This window comes from Callospermophilus lateralis, chromosome 8, assembly GCF_048772815.1.
Source record: "Callospermophilus lateralis isolate mCalLat2 chromosome 8, mCalLat2.hap1, whole genome shotgun sequence".
Taxonomy (NCBI): Eukaryota; Metazoa; Chordata; class Mammalia; order Rodentia; family Sciuridae; genus Callospermophilus; species Callospermophilus lateralis.
Genome location: NC_135312.1, coordinates 93,881,042 through 93,893,015, shown reverse-complemented (window position 1 = coordinate 93,893,015; position 11,974 = coordinate 93,881,042).

The following is an 11,974-nucleotide window of genomic DNA, read 5'->3' as shown; positions in this document are numbered from 1 at the left end:
GTCATAATCCTGCTTTATTGTAAGTCATCCAGACAATTAAAATGAAGAAACTCTAAAACAGAGGTTAAGATTTTAAGGCTGAGATTCTTGCTCTTCCCCTTCTTTTTTTGTGTGACTTAGGTGTAAGGAATTTGCCGCAGTCCGGCTGGGCAAAATAACAGGGAGGTGACAAACAACTTGAAAGTTGAAGCAGGAACTGCTTTATTGCAGGGAAACTCAGTGGGCCCTAAGTTGGAGCTCAAGGTAGCGGGCACCCAAGGTAGCAGGCACCCAAGGTAGCAGGAGCCGCCTTATTGTGGAACAGCAGAAGTATACATACCTAACTGATTACACACAGCTTGACTCAATTAGCAAGATCTAGATGCAGCAGTAAGCCAATAAGGAATCCTCATCATCTTAATGGCTCGGTGTCGTTGCCTCACAAACCACTCCTCCTGGCAAACTGCCAGGTGCCATCTTGACTTGATTTGCAGTCCCCAACATCTCCCCCCTTTTGTTTTATTAAACAACAAGTATGTGTAGTTTAGGGACCATGCCTGTTTTAGGTTGTCCAATATTACATATGGTCCTTACCCATCATTGGATGGTCTGACCTCAAATCGTCAGCCTCCTGGCTTAAGTTGGTACCATTGTAATTGGATCTTACCCATCTTTGACTACTGGCCCAACATATTTAAACAACCTGCCACAAGCAGAAGGAGGAGGATACAAAGTGTCATGATACCAAGCCAATTGACAGCTCCCAGTAAGAAGCCCTTGGAAAAATTGTACCACCGAGGGCACTGTCAGCAAAGATACCCTGGTACTATTACAATTATCCATAGATTAATTCATAATGAATACAAGTGATACACAGTCCAGGTGAGTTGTGTAAGCAGCTTAAAGCAGAGGAATCCATTAATATGTCTGTTTCTTCTTAAAGTAAATCGACTCTTTGATTGAGCATTACTTGTTGAGTTACATTATTCATTGATGCATCAGTTTATACAGTTTGTTGTGATAGTTATCGCAGAAGCTGTAGTAGCAGCAGGAGAAACAGCAACAGCTATGATGATGGTAGTTGTAATTCCGAAGTCTCATTTGGTTTTTCAATAATACTGGAAATTCTTCTATTTTTGTCTTTATTGGCATTGGGATGAAGGTAGGAATTCTGGCAATGATGGCTAAAGAAAATTGTGTAGCATTCCAGCAAGCACTAAGAAAACAATTTTCTGAACAATTTAATACATTATCCTGAACAAAATTATTAGATATAATGAAAATGAAAGGTGAAAGTAAACAAACAGATCTGTTAACCTTCTTTTTTGTTCACATTTTAAAACAATCCTTGTAAATTTCTGAATTTAGGTAGACTATTTCATAGACATCAACATTTTGAACACCTAGAAAAACTTGTAAGCTTAATTTTAAAGATATCTTTACTTTCATCTATTTACCCAATTTAAATTAAACTGTTTAAATCATGTGAATAAAAGATATTTGGATTCATTTTTTAAATTTTCATGAGCTCTCCCCTTAAATGATATATGGACATACGCACATACAGATATAGAACACATAACACAAGTGTGCACACATAACATACAACAAATAACACAAGTGTGCACACATAACACAATAGTAGAGGCCTTGTAGCTTTTCACAGGTGAAATCTCCATTGCAATGTTTAAAAAGTCCACAGTTGATAAAAAAAAAAAACTGATCAGAAAAACATTAACCTAGGTCTGTATGAGCTCAAAAAATAAAATAGAAAAAATCATCCTGGCTATCACCTGGGTTTGACTCTTCTTTTGATATCTCATCCTTCTTCCTGTAACTTGCATATGGGTTTGAAGGTATTCCCACAAGTAAGCCTCAAGGTTTACTTGAAATAGGCCTTAATGGTGCTCATTATTCATTAGCCTCCAGGTGTGGGAGAACCATTGTCGCAGATGTAAGGATAGCTAAACTGGAGTTCTGGAGATCAGCTGTTATGGATTTGAGCCAAATCATCTTCTTTTTTGGTCTGTAGAAATCACTGTAGTTAGTCTGTTTGGAATCCAAATCAGCTGCTATTCTCCCTTGTCACTTACTCCCAAGCGTCCTGGAGCTCCCTGTATGGGCCACCATTTGCCGCAGTCCTGCTGGGCAAAATAACTGGGAGGTGACAAGCAACTTGAAGGTTGAAGCGGGAACTGCTTTATTGTGGGGAATCTCAGTGGGAACTAAGCGGGAACTCAAGGTAGCAGGCACCCAAGGTAGCAGGAGCTGCCTTATTGTGGAACAGCAGAAGTATACATACCTAACTGATTACACACAGCTTGACTCAATTAGCATCATCTAGATACAGCAGTCAGCCAATAAGGAATCCCCATCAACTTAAGGGCTCAGTGGCATTGCCTCACAAACCACTCCTCCTGGCAAACTGCCAGGTGCCATCTTGACTTGATTTGCGGTCCCCAACAGGAATTCATTATGAATCTCAGCTTCATTTCCAAAATGGATGAGAGACTCACACATACACACTCACACACATATACCTTGGTTAATAAAGAAACTCTATTGAACTTTGAACATGTAATGTAAAAGGGGTTTATTAGGACAATAACATAAGTTGCTTGCAACTCAACTGTAGTTCAGTCAGATCTTATGGATCTAGAAATATACCAAATAATCCACGATTATGTTCATCTCTCCACTTTGATTCAACATGGTCATAACTGTGTTGTCTTATAGTACTCTGCAGAAAGACAATCTCCATTTACTTATCATGATCACATGACTAAAAATGGCTACCAGGTCCTGAGTCCACTCAACCTCTCCAGTGTCTTGCTAGTGTCTCTGTATCTTGCTTCAAATACATAGAGATTCAGTTTTGTTGCCTGTCACATTATGATTGAATGCCTTTAAATCGGTGTTCAAACTTGGTTGTATGGCTTGTGACCCTGTGGGTGGTGCAGAGATGGGGATATCAAATGGTCCATTGCTCACTCCATAGAGGATAGAGACCAGAGAAGGCTCTCCGGAAAGAGGGTATGAGCTGTGTCACTAAGGTGACTTACAAGTAACTCTGTCTTTGTAATCCATTAATAAATGGTGCTTATTCTTCCTTGTTGTAATTAAAATAATTTAAAAACCTAGACTATAAATTGGGTGAACTAAGTTCTAATCTGTGGGGCTCATTAGAATTATCTGGAGAAGATTTAAAGATTTTCAATGCCTAGGCTGCATCCCAAACCAGTTAAATCATAATTTCAGATTTTTTGACAACAGGATTCAGTTTTCAACATTTTCAATAGCTTTCAATAGCTCCTAAGTAATTCCAAATATGTAACCCAAGCCGAGAAAAACTGTACAAGTCTGTATTCTAGTCTATTCAGCTGTGTGAACAGGTGCTATATCTCCCTGACCTTTTCTGTGGTTTGGTTTAAAGACTAATGAAAACATTTAATGAAGAAGAAATAGATGAGTATGTAGTTTCCTTCTGAATTGAATATTCCAAAAAAATTACATATCTCACAGTGAACCTCTCTAGGGTTAGATGTGGAAATGTGGACATTTTTTTTTTTAAAAAAAACCTTTATGTGAAATACCTTTGCTTTTGGTAAGGCCACTTCTATCTCCTCGGGCAAGTGGTGTATCAGGTTTCCAGAGTAGTACTGCTTTGCATCTGATTACCTGAGAAGGAAAAAAAAAAACTGGATAAGGAAGGGAACATTATGAGGCTTGTGAGTTGGAAAATCTTAATGATTACTAACTAGAAAATGTTCATTTCTTCTACACTACAAAACCAAACACAAAATAAATAAATATATACTCAAAGTAGTTTCTCCAACCCTAATACAATTTTCTTGTGCTGTCAGTCTCTGTATTCAAATTAGTTTTGCAACGATCAGTCATATGTTAAAAAAAGGAACGGATCCAAGAGAATAGATGTCATACTTTTGATGTTGCTATGAAAGAAGTTGGCTGGTGGCTGTTTCAGGGTTGGAATACCATAGCACAGTGTGGGATTCTTTGGTGACACTAGGTGTAAGAATTAGTTTGGAGATGGTGATGTGAGTTAAGGAGCAAGGAATGGAGATCATCTAGTAGTGGCAATTATCAGATGGTGGTCATTGGAGACTGAGGTTGGAGAAGTAATTGATGGCAAGTAGTTCTTAGAGAGTCTGATTTCAACTCATCATTGTTCTTATTGTAAATTATCTTTCTGTGTGGACTCACCTATTTTTATAGATTCAGTCACTGTCTTTATGTAGACGATTTTCACAGCCCATAGATATCAGATAGATTTCTCCTGAAGCCTTGGACTCACATATTCACCTGCTATTTGAATGTCCCAGAGGCATCTCAAACTAAACCTGTTAAAATGTGAACACACCATTATTTCTTTCTCCCATCTTCCCTCTGTCCTTACCCTCCAGAGAACAAAACACAAATCTGCTTTTCCCTCTGTTTTCTTGAAAAAAGTCAGAAAATCTATTCATTCATCCAAGATAGAAATTTAGAAAGTAGATTTAATTTTTCTCTGTCCCTCAACCACTCAGCCTAATTTTTCTGGAATCTGTCCCCTCTTCTCCTTTCCTACTAAATACACCTGGGCTATTGAAAAAGCTTTCTGCTTCCCCTGGCTCAGTGCCATCACCTTTGAATCCCCTCTCCCTTATCAATCATTGCCATCTGAAATATAATTCTAATCATGCTAATCTATCTAAAAATGATTTTGCTATCAATTGCTTAATAGGATCCATGATATCATTGATTCCCTATGTGATAGTCTCTCCAAACTTACTTCCTGTCACTTTCTGCCTCAGACTTTACTCCCCAACCACAAGGAATATTCTGGAAATTATCAAATGGGATTTTTTTCCTCACCTGTACTTTTTTTTTTCTATCCTGCCTGCACATTCTTTTCCTCTTTTGCCTGGTGAATTATTTTTTCTTAGGAGTTTCTGATTAGTTATCACTTCCTCTGGGAAACAACCTAAGTTAAATGTCTTCCTTGAGGATCCCATCTTGCTCTGTTTTACTCTCTCTGCAAATTTTTAATTATCTGCTTCGTGAAATCTTTGAAGGAGGGGATAACTTTGACTCTGGAAAATCTGATATAAGTCTTGAACTTTACTACCAAAGGCATAAAAAATCAGAGGAAAGGCAAATCAAATAAAGGGAAGAAAAGAAAAGGGAAAAGAGAGGGAGAGGTCCTAATGAAGCTACCTAATGGGTTAACTTGTCCCTAGCAAATTGTCCTTTGCAAGTTTGCTTTTTGTTTTCTTTACCTTTTCCTGGCATTCTAACGTCTAAAGAAAGGATGCACATGAATGATTATGATACTAGCTACTAGAGCCAGCTATTCCAGGAAAAAGGAACACAAGAAACATTAATCATAAGACCTCCTAATCAATAATCTTTCTTTAGACTTATAGAACCCAGAACATTTGATGACCTTCAGATAACCTCAGAATGCACATCAAAGAAATGGATCACTTTAGGATTAATGATTACTCTGGTGTCCACCTGTCTGTGGCTAAAAATATACTTCCTTATATTTCCCATAGAAGCCCTTTGCTTGTGGTTGTTAGCCAAGATAGCTTTTGTATCTCCCCATGTTCCAATCAGCTCGCTCATGCCAACACAGTTCTTTACCACCACCTTGCCTCTTCACAGCCGTGTGTTTTCAGTTGTGCAGTAAGCAGATTGAGCTTTTACAGGTAGCACTGAGATTAAATAGCCTCCCGAATGTGGAAGCCTAGAGACTAATAGGTGATGAGGTGCTGGTGAAGTAGTAAGCACACAAATTGACACATACCCTGAATACATACCCGGCCTATTGTAGTTATGATAACTTCCTTGTACTCTTGCCACAGTGAAAATATTAAGAATGGAAGGTTCTGGTCATAATTCTTAATGTGTCAAACACAAAGGTATGTGAGTAACGGGCAGATCAAGAGGCTGGATTCTGAGTTTTATGTGCAGTCAGGTAATTACTAGGCCAGGTTGTTTCACATTTTGGGGAAACTCAGACTTTCCTGATGCTTGAGGAAGGCACCTCAGTGTAACATAAAATAGTCTTAGCTGAGTGAAAGAGCACAGAAGGTGAAATTGTGCACAGGATTCCCCACCCCACTGTTAATCAGGAGGTCCTCCTTGTAGTATCCACTCTGTTGAAGTTTAAATTTTAAAATTTCTTTCTTTCTTTCTTTTTGTTTTGGTACTGGGGATTGAACTCAGGGGCCCTCAACCACTGTGCCACATCCCAGCCCTATTTTTTATTTTATTTAGAGACAGTGTCTCACTGAGTTGCTAAGCACCTCACTTTTACTGAGGTTGGATCCTCCTGACTCAGCCTCCTGAGCTGATGGGATTATAGGCATGGGCCTCTGTGCTGGGCTCCAAGTTTAAAATTTCTAACAGAATGTATTGTTTCCCTATTATTGTTTTTCAAATGCAGAGATGCTCATCTTTGTCTCTTGAGCAAAACTTGTTTTTCTGAACATTTGCTGCAATTGAGGGATTAGGAGGATACTAGATAGTTTTTTCTAGTACTTTAGCAAAAGCTAAAGTACTAGAGTAGTTGTGTATGAATATATTTTCAATATGTATTCTAAAAATTGTTTTAGATTGTTAGAAGTCTGACTTGATATAACACTACCAGTCAAGATTCTGATTGTTAAATTATTGTATACCACAGAAATACTAAACTCTTATCAGATCTTTATGTGTTGTTGTCAACAGTTACACTGGTTTATTTGATGCCTTTCTGAGAGTTCTTTTGCATGCAACTATAGTCTTACGTGTTGAATCTTCAATAAATTTCATGAAAAGAATGAAAAGAACACGGACATGTATGGGTTTTCAATAACTTTGAATTAAGAACCTTCCAAAACTCTAATGATAAAACTGATGGGTTTATAAAATTGCTGGCCAAGATCAGGCAGAATAAAAATTAATTGCATAGGCTGAAGGAAATGATAAAAAAGAATTCTGTTTATTTGCAGTGTTTTAATTTATACATTGCTGGTTCTTTTTTTTGGTTCTTTATATTTATACATTACAGTAGAATTCATTTCCATACAATTGTACAAGCATGGAATGAATCTTATTCTAGATAGGACCCCATTCTTATGGGTGTACATGATTTACTATGGTGTATTCATATAAGTACTTAGGAAAGTTATTTCAGATTCATTCTGCTGTCTTCTTTTTCCTATTCTCCTTCCTCCCATTTCTTCCCCTTTGTGCTGGTTCTTTTAATATTTTGTTTTCCAGATTAAAAAAAAACTTTAAAAATTTATTATTTAAAGTAAAAAAATAAGGAGAGAAATGAATTACAGTAGATGGGGTAGAGAGAGAAGATGGGAGGGGAGGGGAGGGGGGATAGTAGAGGATAGGAAAGGTAGCAGAATACAACAGTTACTATTATGGTATTATGTAAAAATGTGGATGTGTAACCGATGTGATTCTGCAATCTTTGTAATGTTTTGAATAACCAATAAAAATAAATAAATAAAAAAAAGTAATTTGGGAAAATGGATCTCTCCAGAATTTGGAAACTATTAATTAATATTCTTATTTTTATGGCAAATAAAAATCTGTTCTTTTTATAACAGTATACAACTGTAATTATTGGCTTTGACTAGAACATCATATTTGAGAATTTACATTGAATACCTGGCTTCAAGGTTTCCCAATCTTAGAGTGAGTGATTAAAAACTGTCACTCCTGGCAGGCTCATGAACCTGAAGATATTAAATACTACAAATAAAGTCTGAATTTTGCTTTGCCTTGGCCTCCAAGTTTTAAAACTTTCAATTTGAGATTCCTTTTCAAATTTTCAACAAAACAAATTCACAAGGAACCTATGTGATTATTCTGGCTACATTCCTGGCTACCACATGCTTTCTTTTCCAAGAAGCAATCTACCTGCAGCCCTATGTGGCTTAAGTGGACAGAATATGTCACACTCCTCAGCAAAGTACTATTATCTGCAAGTGAAATGCAGGCACAAAATAATGTTGATAAGAGGAATCCAAGTAACCCTGCAGGGGAAGACTTTTATGACCCTTTCAAGACCAGATTCTGAAACTCAGGGAGATAAGGATAATTCCTGCTACCCATAAAATCTGTAAGAATTTATAGTTAAGAATCCACTTAGAACCTGTCAGTGTGGGCCAAAGTGACCTAGTCATGGCAGTGGGGACTTGAAAATCTATGTCATCCTGCTGTCAGTCAAAAGTTAAGAGGTGAATCTGGCCAGAACTCTCTGAAAATGTCTCTTGCATCCCCAATAACACTGGAGTGCAGGGGAGGTATACTATCCCTCTCCTCTCTGAGAGGACCCATTTTCTCCCTTGAGAGTGTCCCCTTTTCCATTTTCCCATTTCTTAATATGTTGACACCTATTTTTCTGAGCAATAAGCCTGAAATCTTTCTGACTTGATGACAAGAATTGAGGTTTGAAGAAGTGTTATTAATGCTGTTTCGGTTTCCTGGAAGCCCCCACCCAGACCTATAGCACTATCAGGTCCCCTGTCACATCACAGGAATTCTATCTCTTCTCACTTGAATAAATTCTACTCCATTTACTCAGTTCTACTCCCTCTCATTATTGTCCATGGAGTTTCTCCCTCAAACTTGTGAATGTAGAAGGAATTGGCAAGGCCTGCAGCCCGCCCAAACACCATCTGCTGGCAGAAGTGGGGAATCTAGTTTCATCTCAAAACTCCCATTTCAAAGTGTTCAAATTGTACTAGTGATCTTTTTTATAGTTATCACACTTTGTTTTAATTTTACCATTCCTGGAATACGAGATGGTAAAATTGCAACCTCCTAGCTAAACAGGCAGGAATATCTGCAGTTGTTGACAATTCTTGTTGGACAGAAATAAATAAGCAAGTCTTGTAACAGAGCAGTTTAGGGAGGCATATTTTTTTCTTTAATAAAATTAATTTTTTGGACAGATGGCCTTCTTCCTTCCCAACTGTTTCTTCAATCTATTCCTCCATCTCTGAAATGCCTGTTTTTGGTATCTTAAATCCTAAAGAAAGTCCTCTTTAATAGTTTTTCCTCTTCTCAGTTTAAAAGATTACATTTTTTATCTAAAAGGAAGATTCAGATGCAATCACCAGGAATTTGCAGCTCCTTTTGATGTGATAAGGAGGCTCCATGGTCTTGGAAGGAAGCAAAACCTATGAAACTCTGCCTTTTTCCCCCTGAATACACCCTCACCCTTTTTATTTGTTCTTTTTAGAGTGCATTTTGACATATTATATATCCACGGACTATAACTTACTCTAATTAGAATTCCCACTCTTGTGGTTTTATATGATATGGTGTGTTTCACTGGTCATGTATTCATATATGAACATTTGTGTGATTCATTCTACTGTTTTTCCTATTCCCATCCCCGCTTCCCTTCATTCCCCTTTGTCTAATTCAATGAACTTCTATTCTTTTCTCCCTGTCCCTTTTTATTGTTAGTACACACATATAGAGAAAACATTTGGCTTTTATTGTTTTGGGGATTGGCTTATTTTTACTTAGCATGATAGTCTCCAGTTCCATCCATTTACTGGCAAATACCATCATTTCATTCTTCTTTATGGCTCTTCCATTGTGTTTATATATACCACATTTTTACAAAATCCCATTATCTTTTGAAGGGCACCTAGGTTGGTTCCATAGCTTAGTTATTGTGAATTGAGCTGCTATAAACATTGATGTGGCTACATCACTGTAGTATGCTGATTTTAAGTCCTTTGGGTATAAACTGAGGAGTGGGATAACTGGATCAAATAAAAAGATCTATGCCTGGAGATATATAAATTCCAGGGCATTTATTCCTATGTTCTTGGACAGGCAGAATTAATATCGTTGAAATGGCCATACTACCAAAAGTGCTGTATGTATTTAATGCAATTCCTATTAAAATCCCAATGACTTTCTTCATAGAAATAGAAAAAGAAGCCATGAAAAAAGAAGTCTTGGAAAAATAAGAGTCTCAGAGTAGCCAAAACAATCCTTAGTTAGAAAAGTAATGCAGAGGCATCAAAATACCAGACACTAAATTATACTACAGAGATTTAGTAACAAAAATGCCATGGTATTGGCACAAAAACAGACATGATGATGTATGGAACAGAACAGAAGACACAAAAACATACCCACATAAATAGAGTTATCTCATACTAGACAAAGATGCTATAAACATACACATTGAAGAAAAGATGACGTCTTTAACAAATGGTGCAGGTAAATTGGAAATCCATATGTGGTAGAATGAAACTGAATCCCTATCTCTCACCCTGCACAAAACTCAACTCAAGGTGGATCAAGGACCTAGGCATTAGATCAGAGACCCTGTTCCTACTAGAAGAAAAACTAGGCCCAACTGTCCATCTTGTTGGCTTAGGAAACAACTTTCTCAACATGACTCCTAAAGCACAAGAAGTAAAATCAAGAATCAATAAATGGATGGTATCAAACTGAAAAGCTACTTCACAGCAAAGGAACCAATCAAGAAAGTAAGAGAGAGCCTACAGAATGGGAGAAAATCTTTACCATCTGCATCTCTAATAAACCATTCACGCCCAGGATATACAATGAACTCAAAAAACTTAACACAACGCCTCCCTCGCCAACCCAATCAATAAATGGGCAAAGGAACTGAACAGGCATTTCACAGAAGATATATGAATGGTCAACAAATTTATGTAAAAAAATGTTCAGCATCTCTAGCTCTTACAGAAATGCAAATTAAAACAACACTGAGATTTCATCTCACTCCAGTCAGAATAGCAATGATGAAGAATACAAATAACAATAAATGTTGGCAAGGATGTGGGGAAAAAGATACATTCATACATCGCTGGTGTGGCTGCAAATTGGTGCAACCACTATGGAAAGCAGTATGAAGACTCCTTAGAAATGTTGAAATGGATTTGCCTTTCCCATTTTTAAAAGCTTTCCTCATCCCAGAGCTTTTTGAAATCGAACCTTTGAAATAATTAAATTTCTTCAATCTTCCTTGAAAGTTGACTTTGAATAAAACATATTTTCCTGCCAATTTGACTCAGAATACTTCTGGAGCAGCAAATGCTGTAGCCAATCTTTCATGTCCCAGTGTGGTGTTGGCATTGCATGGTAACAGTTTTGTTGAGTTCTAGCCAGGAGCAATGTCCTATCCTTGCTCAATCTGGCAGTGATCTCTGAGGAGAAAAGAATTCAGAGCTGAGATGTTCTCACAACAAGTTGAAACTATAGTTGGAGTGATGGGGAAGTTCCCATAGCTGCCTGGAGATATATAAATTCCAGGGCTTTTGTTGAGAGCCACAGCCGAAGGGGCCCCAGCAAACTTTCAGACTGCCAGCTGATGATTGGCTCACAGTGGCCTCAGCAACATCTAGCTGATTGGCTCCTCTGCGGTGATGCTCATTGGAGATGCTCATTGAGCTGTTTCCCCACCCTTTCAGACTACCAGCTGATGATTGGCTCACAGTGGCCCCAGCAACATCTAGCTGATTGGCTCTTCTGTGGTGATGCTCATTGGGCTGTTTCCCTGCCCTTTCAGGACACGGAGCTGCTTATTGGGGGACTTTTTTGGCTCCGCCCATCGACCCAGCCAATTGGCCTCAAGAGCAGGAGGATTGTGGGAGGTGGATAGGCTGGTGGTTGAGGGGAGTGGCTTGTGGGAAGCCGGTGGTGGCAGTTGGGCTCTGAAGGTTTTTCCTGAGGAGCTGTTTTGTTTGGCGTGTGTGGTTCTAAAAATAAAGTTAGTTTCTTTTGACAAGTGGCTCCTGAATTGTGCCCAGCCAGACTGCGGCATTTGGTGGCCCATACGGGGAGCGACTGAGGGTAAGTAAACTGCTCGCCCCTGAGGGCAGGGCGAGAGGATGGGTAGCCATTTTAAGATTCCTTCTTTTGTTTTGCTTCATTTTTGTTTTAAGTTGCCTGTCCCTGGAGATGAGTGAGACGGAAGAAAAAGCGCTCACATCTG